This window comes from Mesoplodon bidens (assembly GCF_964165515.1).
Source record: "Mesoplodon bidens genome assembly, chromosome: X".
NCBI classification, from domain to species: Eukaryota; Metazoa; Chordata; class Mammalia; order Artiodactyla; family Ziphiidae; genus Mesoplodon; species Mesoplodon bidens.
The window spans coordinates 72,103,570-72,120,965 of NC_138163.1; positions in this window are offsets into that span (position 1 = coordinate 72,103,570).

A 17,396-nucleotide genomic window follows, 5' to 3' on the forward strand; every position below is an offset into this window, starting at 1 on the left:
AGGGAGGGAGGGAGAAATGAATGAAAAAGGAAGAGTGAATGGAAGAAGGGAGGGAGGGAGGGAGGAACAAAAGAAAGAAAGAAAGAAAGACAGGAGCGAGGGAGGGAGGAAGGAATCCAAGAGAAAGTGAAAGGAAGAAGGGTGGGAGGGAGGGAGGAAGGAAAGAAAGACAGGAGGGAGGGAGGAAGGAAAGAAAAAGAAAGTGAAAGGAAGAAGGGAGGGAGGGAGAAAGGAAAGAAAGAGAGAAAGAAGGAAAGGAGGGGCGGAGGGAGCGAGGGAGGAAGGGAAGGCAGGAAAAAAAGAAAGAGCAGGTAAAGTAAAGTAGAATAAAATATGAAATATAGTAGTGTTATTAAAATTAAAAAGTAATTATTAAAAAAATCGGACAGATAGAACCCTGGGACCTATGGTGGAAGCAAAGCTATACAGAGAGAATCTTACACAGAAGAATACACATACACATTCACAGAAAGAGAGCAGGGGGAAAAATCAAAAATCTTGCTCTCTAAGTCCACATCCTCAATTTGGGATAATTCCTTGTAAAAAGGGGAAAAGGGGGAAAGTCTTGTATCTTGTCCTCAAAGACCACTTCCTCAATTTGGGATGATTCGCTGTCCATTCATGCACTCCACAGATGCAGGGCACATCAAGTGGACCGTGGAGCTTTAAACCGCTGCCTCCGAGGCTGCACAGAGAGAATTCCCTGTCTCTTCTCTGCTCTCACAGCTCCCGGGTCTCAGCCTTAGACCTGGCCCCACCGCTGTGCATAGGTCGCTGGAGGGCGTCCGTTCTTCACTCAGACAGGACGGGATTCGGGGGCTCTGGCTCACTCAGGCAGAGGGGAGGGAGGGGCGCACAGTGTGGGGCGGGCCTGCTGCGGCAGTGGCAGGCGTGACGTCGCACGAGACCGAGGCGCTCCGTTTGCTTTCCCGGGAAAGCCGTCCCCGGGTCCCGGGACCCCGGCTGTGGCGGGCTGCACAGGCCCCCCGGAAGGCGGGGCGGACAGTGACCCACGCTCGCACACAGGCCCCACGGCGGTGGCAGCAGCAGCAGCCCCAGCGTCCCACGCCCGTCTCCAGGGTCCATGCCTTTAGCCGCGGCTCATGCCCATCTCCGGCGCTTCCCCAAGCAGCCCTCTTAATGCCCTCTCCTCGCGCACCAGGAAACAAAAGGGAAGAAAAAGTCTCTTGCCTCTTCGGCAGCTCCAGACCCTTTCCCTGGGCTCCCTCTGGGGTAGCCGTGGTGCATTAACCCCTTCAGGCTCTCTTCCTGCCGCCAGCCCCAGTCCTCTCCCTGCGCTCCGACTGAAAGCTGATACCCGAGCCTCAGCTCCCAGCCCCGCCCGCCCCGGCTGCCGAGCAGACAAGCCTCTCGGGCTGGTGTGTGCCTGAGGGCACCGATCCTCTGTGCCGGAATCTCTCCGCTTTGCCCTCCACACCCCTGTTGCTGTGCTCTCCTCCGCTACTCCGAAGCTTTCCCCCTCCGCCACCTGCAGTCTCCGCCTGTGAAGGGGCTTCTAGTGTGTGGAAACCTTTCCTCCTTCACGGCTCCCTCCCACTGGTGCAGGTCCCGTCCCTATCCTTTTGTCTGTGTTTATTCTTTTTTCTTTTGCCCTACCCAGGTATATGGGGGGTTTATTGCCTTTTGGGGGGTCTGAGGTCTTCTCTCAGCATTCAGTAGGTGTTCTGTAGGAGTTGTTCCACGTGTAGATGAATTTCTGATGTATCTGTGGGGAGGAAGGTGATCTCCGTGTCTTACTCTTCCGCCATCTTCCTCCGGGGCTCCCTACTTGGAAGATTTTTTTTTTTTTTTTTTTTTTTTTTTTTTTGGTACGCGGGCCTCTCACTGTTGTGGCCTCTCCCGTTGCGGGGCACAGGCTCCAGATGCGCAGGCTCAGCGGCCATGGCTCACGGGCCCAGCCGCTCCGCAGCATGTGGGATCTTCCCGGACCGGGTCATGAACTCGTGTCCCCTGCATCGGCAGGCGGACTCTCAACCACTGCGCCACCAGGGAAGCCCAAGATTTTTAATCAAAGTTTCAATCTGAGTCCTTGTGAATGGTCTGTTCATATTTTCTATTTCTTCCTGTTTCAGTCTAGGAAGGTTGTACATTTCTAAAATTTGTCCATTTCTTCCAGGTTGTTGATTTTATTTGCATATAGTTTCTTTCAGTAATCTGTCATGATCCTTAATATTTCTGCAGTGTCATTTTTACTTTTCCTTTTTCATATCTATTTCTATTGATTTGAGTCTTCTCCCTTTTTTTCTTGATGAGTGTGGCAAATGGTTTATCCATTTTGTTTATCATCTCAAAGAACCAGCGTTTAGTTTTATTGATCTTTGCCATTGTTTCCTTCATTTAATTTTCATTTATTTCTGATCTGATCTTTATGATTTCTTTCCCTCTGCTAAATTTAGTATTTTTTTTTAGTTCTTCTTTCTCTAATTGCTTTAGGTGTATGTTTAGTTTGTTTATTTGAGGTGTTTCTTGTTTCTTAAGGTAGAATTTTATTTCTATAAACTTCCCTCTTAGAACTTCGTTTGCTACATGCCATAGGTTTTGCATCATTGTGTTTACTTTCTCATTTGTTTCTAGGTGTTTTTTTTAATTTCCATTTTGATTTATTCAGTGATCTCTCGGTAATTAAGTAATATATTGTTTAGCTTCCATGTTTTGTATTTTTTACAAGTTTTTTTTCCTGTAATTGATATCTAGTCTCATAGCATTGTGGTCAGAAAAGATACTTGATATGATTTCAATATTCTTAAATTTACCAAAGCTTGATTTGTGACACAAGATATTATCTATCCTGGAGAATGTTCCATGAGCACTTGAGAAGAAATTGTATTCTGTTGTTTTTGGAAGGAATGTCCTATAAATATGTATTAGGTCTATATTTTTTAATGTATCATTTAAAGCTTGTGTTTCCTTATTTATTTTCATTTTGGATGATCTGTCCATTGGTGAAAGTGGGGTGTTCAAGTCCCCTACTATGATTGTGTTACTGTCGATTTCCCCTTTTATGGCTGTTAGCAATTGCCTTATATATTGATGTGCTCCTATGTTGTGTGTTTAAATATTTACAATTGTTATATCTTCCTTTTGGATTGATCCATTGATCATTATGTAGTGTCCCTTTGCCTCTTGTAATAATCTTTATTTAAAGTCTATATTTTTCTGATATGAGAATTGCTACTCTAGCTTTCTTTTGATTTCAATTTTCATGGAATAACTTTTCTTTCCCCTCACTTTCAGTCTATATGTGTCCCTATATGTGAAGTGGGTCTCCTATAGACAGCATATGTCCGGGTCTTGTTTTTGTATCCATTCAGCCAGTCTAGGCTTTCTGGTTGGAGCATTTAATACATTTATATTTAAGGTAATTATTTATATGTATGTTCCTATTATCATTTTCTTAATTGATTTGGGTTTGTTATTGTAGATCTTTCCCTTCTCTTCTGTTTCCAACCAAGAGAACTTCCTTTAGCATTTGTAGTAATGTTGGTTTGGTGGTGCTGAATTCTCTTAGATTTTGCTTGTCTGTAAAGTTTTTAATTTCTCCATAGAATCTAAATGAGATCCTTGCTGGTTAGAGTAATCTTCATTTTTCTCTTTCATCACCTTAAATATATCCTGCCACTCCCTTATCGCTTGCAGAGTTTCTGCTGATGTTCAGCTGTTAACCTTATGAGGATTCCCTTGTGTTATTTGTTGTTTTCCCTTGATGCTTTTAATACTTTTTTCTTTATAGTTAATTTTTGATAGTTTGATTAATATGTATTTTGGTGTGTTTCTCCTTGGATTTATCCTACATGGGACTCTCTGTGCTTCGTGGACTTGAATAACTATTTCCTTTCACATAGTAGGAAAATATTCAACTATAATCTCTTCAAATATTTTCTCAATTCCTTTCTTTTTCTCTTCTTCTTCTGGGACACCTACAATTTGAGTGTTTTTGTGTTTAATGTTGTCCCCAATGTCTCTGAGACTGTCCTCAGTTTTTTTCTTTCTTTTTCCTTTATTCTGCTCTGCAGTAGTTTTTTTTTCCCCACTATTTAATCTTCCAGGTCACTTCTCCATTCTTCTGCCTCAGTTATTCTGTGATTGATTCATTCCAGAGAATTTTTAAGTTCTTTTATTGTGGTGTTCTTCATTGTTTGTTTGCTCTTTAGTTCTTCTAGGTCCTTGTTAAACGTTTCTTGTATTTTCTCCATTCTATTTCCAAGATTTTGGATCCTCTTTACTATCATTACTCCAAATTCATTTTCAGTTAGACTGGCTATTTCCTCTTCATTTTTTTTTGGTCTGGTGGGTTTTTACCTTGCTCCTTCATCTGCTCTATGTTTCTCTGTCTTCTCATTTTGCTTAACGTACAGTGGTTGGGGTCTCCTTTTTGCAGGCTGCAGGTTCGTAGTTCCCTTTGATTTTGGTGTCTGCCCCAAGTGGCTAAATTTGGTTCAGTGGGTTGTGTAGGCTTCCTGGTGGAGGGGACTAGTGCTTGTGTTCTAGTAGATGAGTCTGGATCTTGTTTTTCTGGTGGGCAAGTCCTCGTTTGGTGGTGTGTTTTCGGGTGTCTGTGACCTTATTATGATTTTAGGCAGCCTTTCTGCTAGTGGGTGGAATTGTGTTCCTTTCTTGCTAGTTGTTTTGCATTGAGTGTCCGACACTGTAGCTTGCTGGTCATTGAGTGGAGCTGGGTCTTGACATTGAGATAGAGATCTCTCGAAGATATTTGCTCCTTGATATTTTGTGGAGCTGGGAGTTCTCTTTTGGACCAATGTCCTGAACTCGTGTCTCCCACCTAAGAGGCCCATGCCTGACACTCAGCCAGAACACCAAGATCCTGTCATCCACATGGCTCAGAATAAAAGGGAGACAAAAAGAAAGATATAAAGAAAAGAATATAAATAAAGTTATAAAAATAAAAAATAATTACTAAATATTAAAAAAACATAATAAAGAAAGAAAGAAGAGACCAACCAAATCTAAGAACAAATCCACCAATAATAAGAAGCTCAAAAAACTATACTAAAACAAACAAACAAACAAAAAAAAAACTGGCAGACAGAACCCTAGGAGATATGATAAAAGTGAAGCTATACATACAAAATTACACACCAAAACATACACATACACACTAACAAATAGAGAAGGAAAATAATATATATATCATTGCTCCCAATGTCCACCACATCAATTTTGGGATGTTTCGTTGTCTATTCAGGTATTCCACAGATGCAGGATACATCAAATTGATTGTGGAGATTTAATCCACTCCTCCTGAGGCTGCTGCGAGAGATTTCCCTTTCTCTTCTCTGTTCGCACAGCTCCTGTGTTTCAGCTTTGGATTAGGTCCCGCATTTGCCTGTAGGTTGCCTAAGGGCATCTGTTCTTTGCTTAGACAGGACACAGCTGATTAGGGGGCTCTGGCTCACTCATACGTGGGGGAGGTAGGGTCGCGGTGTTACCCTGAGATGGCAGAGGCCATCATGACATTGCAATAGCCTGAGGCATGCCATGTGTTCTCCCAGGGAATTGTCCCTGGATCACGGGACCCTGGCAGTGGCTGGCTTCACAGGCTCCCAGGACGGGAGGTGTGGATAGTGACCTGTGCTTGCACACAGGCTTCTTGGTGGCTGCAGTAGCATCCTTAGTGTCTCATACATGTCTCAGTTCTGCACTGATACCCGGGTCTTGCTCCCGTCTATGGAGGTCATTTAGGCGGTGCTCTTAATCCCCTTTCCTCACACACCATGAGACAAAGAGGCAAGAAAATGTCTCTTGCCTCTTTGGCATTTCCAGACTTTTTCACGGACTCCTTCCTAGCTAGCTGTGGCCCACTACACCTTTCAGGCTGTGTTCATGCAGCCAACCCCAGTTCTCTCCCTTAGACCTGATTTCCTAAACTGGAGCCTCAGCTCCCAGCCCCCATGCACCCCAGGTGGTGAGCAGACAGGCCTCTCTGGCTGGTGAGTGCTGGTCAGCACCAATTCTCTGTGTGGGAATTTTTCCGCTTTGCCCTCTGCACCCCTTTTGCTGTGCTCTCCTCTGTGGCTCCGAAGTTTACCCTTGCCCACACCCCGTCTCTGTCAGTGAAGGGGATTCATAGTGTGTGGAAACATTTCCTCCTTCACAGCACCCTCCCACTGGTGCAGGTCTAGTCCCTATTCATTTGTCTCTGTTTTTTCTTTTTTGTTTTGCCCTACCCAGGTACATGGGGAGTTTCTTGCCTTTTGGGAAGTCTGAGGTCTTCTGCCAGCGGTCAGTAGGTCTTCTGTCAGAGGTTTTCCACATGTAGATGTATTTCTGATGTATTTGTGGGGAGAGAGGTGGTCTCCATGTCTTACTCTTCTGCCATCTTTAATGTCTCATAACATACATTTAAAATGAATCTATTACATGTATAAACAGAAGGCATTTTCACTATGTTCTTAGGTATACCAAATTTATAATTTTTTTATTTCATTTTATCATTTAATAACAAAATTCTTATAATTCTATTATGGTTCTAATTTCTCTATGCCTTGTATTCTGAGTACATATATATATCACTCTAATAGATTGCAAAGTCCTCCAGGGCAGACTATGTGTCTTTGTTCTTTTTTTTTCTCTTCCTCTACAACAGCACTTTCCATGAAGTCGGAATTCAAAAAATGGGTGTTTAATAAATTGGTTTTTATGCACTCTGTTTTTTTTTTTTTTTTGCGGTACGCAGGGCCTCTCACCATTGTGGCCTCTCCCATTGTGGAGAACAGGCCCCAGGCACGCAGGCTCAGAGACCATGGCTCACAGGCCCAGCCGCTCTGTGGCATGTGGAATCTTCCTGGACCGGGGCACAAACCTGTGTCCCCTGCCGAGGCAGGCGGTCTCTCAACCACTGTGCCAACAGGGAAGCCCTTTATGCACTTTTAATGTAGGAAATAAATATAATTTACTTCATTGTGGAAAATATTTTGTTAAAATCCATCTAGAGGAAAAGATGTAGAAATTGATTTTTTAACTAAAATAATGCTTTGTTTTCAAAATATCCTTTTCTAAACCAGATTACATTTTCAGTTTCCCCAGTTGTCTCTGTAGGATTTAAAAATGTTCTAAAAAGGTAATAATCAATTTTAATAGTTTGTTAAGAAAGTTGTATTTCCTTATATGTTTAATATGTCCATGCTGTGAGAAATAGATAAATTACTGGACAAAATTATTCCATCTGTGTTCAGATAATCATGAACATTAAAAATCCTTTGGTTTAATTTCCTAATTTTAAAGAAAGGAAAATTATAACAAATAAATGAAGTGACTAAAGCCAAGTTACAGGCTTAGGTCGATGGAAAATTTGTAGTGGTATCCATAGTTTAAACAGTCACAGTTTTAAGAGGTCTTTCATATATATGTAGAGCAATGTAAATTAGAGTTAGTTGGTAAACTAATAGGTAAAATCTAGGTAATAGAGTCAGCCTGCATGGCATATGAAAAAATCTAATTTGGATGATAGTTCCCTGAGACCACCATGTAGCCTGATTTCCTATTACCATCTCAGGCTCCTCAGTCACCTAGGGTGGAGTATGGAGTGGTGGTCTGTGCTGGTGTATGATGGCTCTAGGCTAACTTATACACAAGTTCTCACCTGATATCCTAATTTTATCACATTTATAGGCCTAATGCAGACAGAAATTCTGAATTCTCATCTATGACTCTGAAAAAGCTGGCATTACCAATAGAGGATCTTTACCATATTCAAGGTATTATATGAGCCCACACAGATTGTGTGTGGATTCACTTCAGTTCTTTGAAGGTGATTTCTTGCCAATAATTTTGCCTAAGTTATGTGAAATGGTTCCATTTTATTTAATTATTTTTATAGTTCTCAGTTATGTGTAATTCTTTATTATTTTTAAATTCTCAAGCAAAGGAAGCCAGATAAGGCCCCTAAATTGGTGTACTTGTTTCTAAACTGAAAACTCACATAATTTTAGTTTGGGATTTTCCTTTAAGTATTTCACTGATTTATTCATATATTGTTTAATATAAATTTAATACCCACTGTTATGCTTGACTCTAAGTGATGTTATGTTCTGAGGTATACTAAGATATATTCTTTGCCTCTAAGGAACTTGCAGCCTAGTGGGCTGCAGTTGAGGGGTAGAAGGGCTACAAGAATTATAAATATCTATGCAAAAGGCAAAATTCTGCAAGTAACATAAAAATGGTGCAAAATGGAATGGGGATTTGGAAAGATAAGAGTTTGCATTTTATACAGGAAGTCTTTGCTCATTCCCAAAAGTGATCTTTCTTCCCTGAGAGTTTCCCACAACACTTTCTCAACATTTTTCTTATGCAATTTCTCATATTCTATGTTATATATATATTTATATACTTGTGTTATGTTTCTTCTATAAGAAACACATAGATAGCAAAGTAGAGTTCTTTATTTGAGTGGGGTTCTTCTCAAATGGAATTTTTTTTAATTGGGAAAATATTAAGAAGAATGAATAAAGTGAGTTCTAAAGTCAATCACTGCCAGCTCCTATAAACATAATTTGGAGGTGATGTCAATGAAATGGTACAGTATAAATCTTGGACAAGAAATGTGAAAATAGGCTACAATTGTAAAAATCAACATTTTCAGAATTCTAGAAATTAATCTAAGGCTTGCAGCAATCCAAAAAGCTTTTATTTTAGAAAAAAAGTTATTACTTTGTAATATCAGTGAGCTTTTACACATTTTAACTTGGCCTATTCCTATATCTTCCTCTACAGCTCCATGTTAGTGTTCAAATTCTACAGACCATGATTCACAATTAAATATAGCAACCTGGCATCAACTAGGGGAAAAACAGGATTAGAGCTCCTTCAAAACCTCATTTACAGGGATTTGTCAATTATACGGCCTGCCTCGTGGTTCCCTGAAAGACACAACTTGAAAGGCTTATTTTCACATGACTTGGAGTTTGTCAACTCTGAAGGCTTTTCCATGTGGACATATTTTGAAAATATTTACTGGCAGTTGTTTAAATTTAAGACTGTCTGAGATAGTGGATAGGAGTTGGGACCAACAATAGGCTAACCAAAAAGCTTAACAAGAAAAATATGGAGAATTAGCCCCCATTGGGGCCTTGAAAATTTTTAGTATATTCTTGCTAATGTAGAAGGAGATGTATTCATAGGACTCTGTGCATATTACAATTAAGAAGCCTCTATGCTCTTGCTGTGGTTGAACTCAAGGCTCTGTACAAGCAGGAAAGGAAGGCTAAGCGAGTTATAAACTACTTTAATGAGTGTTGAAGATGTGTCCTCACACACAGAGAACCTAGGAAATGACTGAGACTTTTTGGTTCAAGACATTTGAGGAATGATATGTGCAATTACTAGCTGACTGCTGACATAACCGAGAAGATATTTCATTGGCCAAACAAGCCAAAGAATAAAGACTTTACAAAATAAGATAAGAAATGTCACTAAGCATGCAAACAATGCCACAAACAACAAAAAATGAAAACAAACACTGTACAGGGACAATCTGATTTATAGGGCTAACACATTTTTTATTTAAAATATCCAGTTTTCAACAACAAAATCAATCATGCCATTCAAAGAAGCATGAAAGATTGGTGCAAACGTGAATAAAAAGGCAATCAATAAAAATTTTCCCTGAGCGAGCACCCAAAGACTTTAAATTGGTTTTAAATTGTCTACAGAATGCATTTTCAAGGAACTAAAGAGAAAACACTTGATAGAATTAAAGGAAGTACAAGAACAACATCTTACCAAATAGTACATCAATATAGAGATAAAATGATAAAAAATTGAATAGAAACTCTGCAGTTGAAAAGTAAAATAATTGAAATAAGAAACACTCTAGAGAGACTCAAATGCAGATTTTAGTAGGCAAAATAAAAACAATCAGAATTTTATGTTAGGGCAATTTAGAGTGTCTAGTCTGAAGAAATGACAGGGGGAAAAAAAGAAAATAAACAGTCAGAAAACTCCGAGACACCATCTTGCTTAGCAACATACAATAAAATAAATTCCTAAGGATAGGACAGAGTAAATGGTGCAGAAATAATATGTGAAAAAATAATAACTGAAAAGTTAATCTTTATGAAAACCATTGATCTAGACATCCAAGAAACTCAGTGAACAAAAGTAGTACAAACTCAGAGATCCAAAACTAGACAGATTTTAATAAAATTATTTGTGATGGTTAATTTTATGGGTCAACTTGACTGTGGTAAGAAATGTTCAGATAGCTGGTAAAACATTATTTTGGGGTATGTCTGTGACGTTGTTTCTGGAAGAGGTTAATATTTTAATTGGTAGACTGAGGAAAAATAATCACCCTCACCAATGCAAGGGAACGTCATCTAATCTGTTGAGGGCCTGTACCAAATAAAAAGTCAGAAGAAGAGTGAATTTGCTCTCTGCTTACTTTGGACATCCATCTATTCCTGTCCATGGACATTAGTGCTCTTTGTTCTCAGTTCTTTAGACTCAGAGTGAGACTAACACCATTGACTTCTTTGCTTCTTAGACCTTTGGGTTTGAACTGAAACTACACTACGAGCTTTCTTGTGTCCACAGCTTGCAGACAGCAGATCATGGGACTTCTCAGTCTCCACAATCCCTTAAGCCAATTTATCATATTAAATATCTTTGTATATATATTTATATATCCTATTGGTGCTATTTCTATGGATAACTCTGACTAATATGCCTTTGAAAGCAAGAGACAAAGAAAAAATCTTGAAAGTAACAAGAGAGATAACTACACTGGATCCTCAATAAAAGCAGAGGTAAATATAAATACATAGACATTTTTTAAGAGTTTTCATGTGCTTTTGTTTGTAAAACATTTTTCTTTCTACCTAATTAAAAGAAAAACATAATTATATAAGTATGATGGGTATAAAACATATAAATATATAATTGGTATGTCAATAACAGCACACTGCAGCAGGGGAGGGAACTGAGCTATAGAGAAGAAACGTTTTTGTAAACTATTCAAGTTAAACTTGTACTAATCTAAATTGTTATAAATTAAAATGTTAATTCCAATATACTGTGAAACTAAGAAAACAACTCCAAAAATATACTAAAATAAATGACAAAGGCATTAAAATGGTATGAGAGGAAGTATCTATTTTATACAAAGACAGAACTAAAGGAATTAAGAAACAAAAAAGACATAAGACCTATAGAAAACATAAGCAAAGTGCACACATACATTCTACTTCAACAGGAATTACATTAAAAATGGATTAGAGAGTGACATCATCAAGTTAATGACAGGTTATTCCAGACTTTGCTCCACTTCACAAGAACAACTAACAACTATTCATGTACAAGACTTCACTGAGAAAATCCTAGAACATGGGGATGAGGATGAGGCAGCCCACTGCACCACAGAGACCAAGATAGACTGCATTAAAAGGTTAAGAGGAGTGGTTCCTGACTTGACCCTCCACAAAGACAGTATAGCAGGACATCCATAGTTCTCCCTTGAATGTATGGTTTCTCCAGTTAGAAAAGAGAGCTCAGAATAAACATTCAGCTCCCCAAGCATTGTATATTTCTTCTTAAGAGTCCCCACTCTGGTCTCACCTCACAAGGAAGGTGGGGGAATCTGTGGGTCTTGATCACTAAGAATCCAATTGTGATGGAGAAGGGGAGGGGCTTGTGACAAGCAATTCTCAGATCTTGGCATACTAATCCTACTTGCAGCACCAAAGTAATAGTTTCAACCCATAACTTTGCTTACCTGCAGAGCCAAGACAATGATTCAATCTGACCAGGGACTTCAGCAGGGTGCAGGTGTTCCTGATTTGTGTCTTTAAATGGAGAGCTTGCCAGCACTGAGCCTGGTTTATCATCACCCTTCCTCCTGTTCAGGCTGAAAAACTAAGCATAGTCTATTGCTGAGTGTAAATCTTGTTGCTGCCTGAACAGAAATCCTGGTTGGAATACGCAGAGGCTATGTAGCTCAGTAACACTTGAGCAGAGAGTACAGCAAGCAAATCTGGTCTTCCACAGGGAAAAGCCCATGTCACCTTTCAGCCAGGAACTTAGAGTGTGAGTCAGTTTGACTCAAGACCACAGACAAAGAGCCTTTCTGCAGTTGGAACTCCTTTCTCCCAATACCACTACACCCAGGCAAGGGAGCTGATTCATAACTTTATCCACTGCTGAATGTAGCTCCCAGCACCTCCCAACCAGAAAGGCTGACTGGGAATAACTGGAAGTTTGCATGGAGGTAGATTTTGTCCTTTGCCCAAAGAAGGGAGCAAATTTATAGCCATACCCATTGCTTAGTGCAGGTCCTGATCCTTTTCAACCAGAAAGCCTGACTGGGAACACTTGAGTGACTGCTTGGACCTGGCTTTACTGTTTGACCCAGGCAGTGGAGTTAATACATAGCCCCACCCACTGCTGAGTGTAGATTTTGGCCCTGTCTCCCAGAAATCTTGGCCAGAACACTTGAAAATCTGCATAACTCAGCAACACTTGAGTGGAGAGTCGAGTAGGCAGGGCTGATTGTCTATAGAGAAAAACCAGTGGCCTTGTTTAGTCAGAAAACTTAGGGTGTGTGTTGGCTTGAGACAAGACCACAATCAGAGAGCTTTTTCATCCTTGGAATTAATCTTTCCTCTCCATCTGGGCAGAGAAACTTATTCATAGCCCAATCAGTTGCTGAGTATAGCCTTCAGTCAGTGACCGTGGAACCTAACCAGAGCACATGGGAAGTTGCATAGCCCACCCTTGCTTATAGTGGCACTTGAACAGAGAACATAGTTCATGGTTTGCCCTATCTGCTGAGTAAATCAGTTGGCTTTCCCTGGCCAGAGAATTTCGTACCAAGTCTTGCTTAATTTGGGTCCCCAAACAATGAACTATGCAGACCTTGGGGCTCATTCTGATTCCCTGCCAGGCAAAGAAGCCTAATTCATATCCATGCCTACAATTTTTTTTTGTGTGTGTGGTATGCGGGTCTCTCACTGTTGTGGCCTCGCCCGTTGTGGAGCACAGGCTCCGGATGCACAGGCTCAGCAGCCATGGCTCAGGGGCCCAGCTACTCCATGGCATGTGGGATCTTCCCAGACAAGGGCACGAACCTGTGTCACCTGCATCGGCAGGCAGACTCTCAACCACTACAACACCAGGGAAGCCCTCCATGCCTACCTTTGAGTATAGTACCCAGTGATGACACTCTAGAAAGCCTGGCCAGAGAACACAGGCAAACTGTAGTCTATTCTACAACCTTGAATGGACAGGGAACCAAGCCAGCCATTCTATCCAACTGTTCTCAGCCAGTGATACCCTTCCCTACACTAGAGCTTGGGCAGTGGCCTTGACCAAAAATAGAACTTAATAGCAAGCCACACCTGCCCAAGGACATTACCAGCTGACACATCCAGAAACTCAAACTGAGCTGACTAGTAGAGTACTGTCTATGCCAAGTCAAATCTGTAAAGTCTGGAAGAGGAGACTGCTTACACAAATGTCAGCTATGAATGTAATAAATCAAGAATCTTGAAAAATCAGATAAGTATAACTCTACCAAAGGAAACTAATAAAGCTCCAATAATCTATCTTAAAGAAATGGAGTTCTGTGAACTGTCAGACAAATAATTCAAAATAACCCTTTAAAGAAGTTTAGTGAACTACAGCACATACAGATTAGAAGTTGAACAAATAAATAGAAAACATTAAAGCAAAACAGTAATGCTAGAGCTGACAAATATAATGACTGAACTGAAATGTTTAATATAGAGCTTCAAAAGCAGACTCAAACATGCAGAAGAAAAAATAATTGATTTACAAGGTGAGACATTTCAAATTATTGAGTCAGAGGATCAAAAAGAAAAAAAAGAATTAAAAAAGAGTATTTATGGAATATAATCCAAAGAAAAAATATCCTCATTCTGAGAATTCCAGAAGCAGAATAGAAAGAGACAGAAGGTGTATTTAAAGCAATAATGGCTGAAAACTTCCCAAACCAAGGGAGAGAATTGGACATCCAGATCCTGAAGCCCAAAGTATCCCAAATAGATTGAACTCAAATAGGGCTAAAATGAAGCAGATTATAATTGTCAAAAGTCAAAGACAAAGAAAGAATTTTGAGAGCAGCAAGAGAAAAGAGAGAAGTTACATATAAGGGAACCCCCAAAAGACTACACATGGGTTTGTCAACAAAAACTTTTCAGGTCAGAAGAGAATGAATAATATATTCAAAATATTAATAAAAAAATAAACTGTCTACCAAGAATTCTATATCTGAAAAATCTGTTCTTCAGAAATGAAAGATAGATAAAGACTTTCTCAAAAAAGTACTGAGGATACCATTGTCTTAGATCCACCATACAAGAAATAATAAAGGGAGTTCTTTGGGTGGAAGTAAATGTATGCTAATTAACCTCATAAAAACATAAGAAAGTTGCATAAAACTACAGTTGAAAGACACAGAATGGCTGAATGAGTAATAAAACAAGATCCTGTGTTATTCTGCTTACAAGAGAGTCACTTTAGCCTTAATGACATACATAGACTAAGGGTGAAGGGATAGAAAAATACTTTAAGCAAACAGTAACCCCCAGAAAGCAGGAGTAGCTATACCTATAACAGACAAAAGAGACTTTGAATTAAAAATGGTAACAAGAGACAAAAAAATGTCATTATATAATGACAAAATCAATGTATCAAGAAGATATATCAATCATAGACTTTTAGGAACCCAACATTAGAGCACCTAAATACATTTTAAAAAAATTAACAGAGCTAAAGCAATACAATAATAGTTGGGGGACATTAATATCCTATTCTCAACACTGAGTAGATTCTCCAGAGAATCAACAAGGAAACAAGAGATATGAACAACACTGTAGACCAAACAGACCTCATGTATACCCACCATTCTAACTGAGAACAGCAGAACACATTGTCCTTGAGTGCACATGGAACATTTTTCTAGGAAATATCATATGTTAGGCCACAAAACAAGTCGTAGAATTTCAAGAAGATTTAAGTCATACCAAATATTTTCTCTGACTACTATGGTATGAAACTAGAAATCAAGATGAAGAAAACTGGAAAACTCATGAATACATAGAAATTAAATTACACCCTCCTGAACAGCCAATGGATCAAAGAAGAAATTAAAGTAGAAAATAAAAAGTATCCTGAGACAAAGAAAAATGGAAACATAACATACCAAAACTTATACAATGCAGCAAAAACAGTTCTAAGAGGCAAGTTAAAAGCCATAAATGCCTACATTAAGAAACAAGGAAAATATTAAACAAACTAACTCTATGCCTCAAGGGACTAGAATAAAGAAGAACAAAGTAAGCTCAGAGTTAGCAGAAGGAAGGAAATAATAAAGATTAGAACAGTAATAAATGAGAAACAATAAAAAAGATTAACAAAATATTTGGTTATTTGAAAAAAATAAATAAAATTTACAAACTTTAACTAGGATAAGCAAGGAAAAGTTAGAAGACCAAATCAACAAAACTATAAATGAAAGAGGAGACATTACAACTGATAACAAAGAAATACAAAGCATTATAAGAAGCTACTATTAACAAGTGTAACCAATACACTGGACAACCTAGAAGAAATAGAAAAAAAATTCTTAGAAACATCGAACCTACCTAGACTGACTCAGGAAGAAATAGAAAACCTGAGCAGACCAATTAACAATAAGGTTATTGAATCAGTAATCAAACCTATCCCAGGGGAACAAAGCCTAGGACTAGATGGCTTCACTGATAAATTTTATCAAACATTTAAAGAAGTGAAACCAATCCTCAAAATCTTCCAAAAAATCAAAGAGGAGAGAAAACTCCCAAACTGATTTTACAAGTCCAACATTACCCTAACCTCAAAGCCAGAAAAGAACACTGAAAGACAAAAAAAAAAAAAAAAGTACAGATCACTATCCCCAATGCACATAATGCATATAGATGCAAAAATTCTCAATAAAATACTAGAAAACCAAAATCAGCAACACATTAAAGTATCTTTCACAATGTTCAGGCAGAATTTGTTAGTGAGAAGCAAGAATAGTCTAACAATCAGAAAAGAAAATGTGATACATCACATTAATTGCATGAAAGATAAGAAGCATATGATCATCTAAATTGATGCAGGGAAAGCACTTGAAAAAAATTCAACATCTATTCATGAAAAAGTCTTAACAAAAGAGGTATAAAAACAACAAATTTCAACATATTAAAGTTCATATATGGCAAGCCCACAGCTAACGTCATACTCAATGGTGAAAGATTGAAAGCTTTCCTCTAAGATCAAGAATACAAGAGTGCTCAATCTCACCACTCCTATTCAAGAGCCTACAGGCATTCTTAGCCAAAACACACACACACACACACACACACACACACACACGCACACACACACACACACACATATATATATATATATATAAAGTATTACTTATTCATGGGAAAGAAGAAAATCTTGTAATTTATGACAACATGTATGGACATTGAGAGCACTATGATAAATTAAATAAGTCAGATAAAGATAAATACTATATAATATATGCAATCTAAAAAAATCATAGAAAAAGAGATCAGATTTATGATTAGCAGAACAGGGGTGAGGAGTGTGGTAAATGGATGAAAATGGTCAAAAAGTACAAACATCAAGTTATAAGATAAATAAGTACTGAAGCTATAATGCACAACATGATGACTATATTTAACACTGCTGTATGGTATATTTGAAAGTTGTAAAGAGTGCAGATCTTAAGAATTCTCATCAGAAGAAAATTATTTTTTTTCTTTTTTATATCTAAATGAGATGATATATCAACTAAATTTATGGTGGCAATAATTTCAAAATATATGTAAGTCAAACCAGTGTCTTGTACACCTTAAACTTACAGTGTCTGTGAATTACATCTCAATAAAGCTAAGAAAAAAAAACAAATACATAAAGACAAAATGTGATACATAAAATTGATTAAATGCTGCAATGAAAAGGCAGAAATTACCAGAATGAATAAAAAAACATGATTCTACTGTATGCCTTCTACAAGAGACATGTAGATATAAATAGATTCAAAGATACAAAGAGATTGAAAGTAAAATGATGGAAAAAATATTCCATTCAAACAGTAACTAAAAAAGAGATGGAGTGGCTATACTAATATTAGACAAAACAGACTTTACAACAATAATTTTTGTTAAAGACAAAGGATATTTTATAATAATAAAAGTGTCAATCCATCAAGAAAATATAACAATTATAAACATGTATTCACCAAACAACAAAACCTTGAAATAAATGATTTAAAAATTACAGAATTGAAAGGAGAAATACAGAATACAACAGAAACAGTACAATACAATACTCCACATTCTGTAATGGGTAGGACAGCAAGA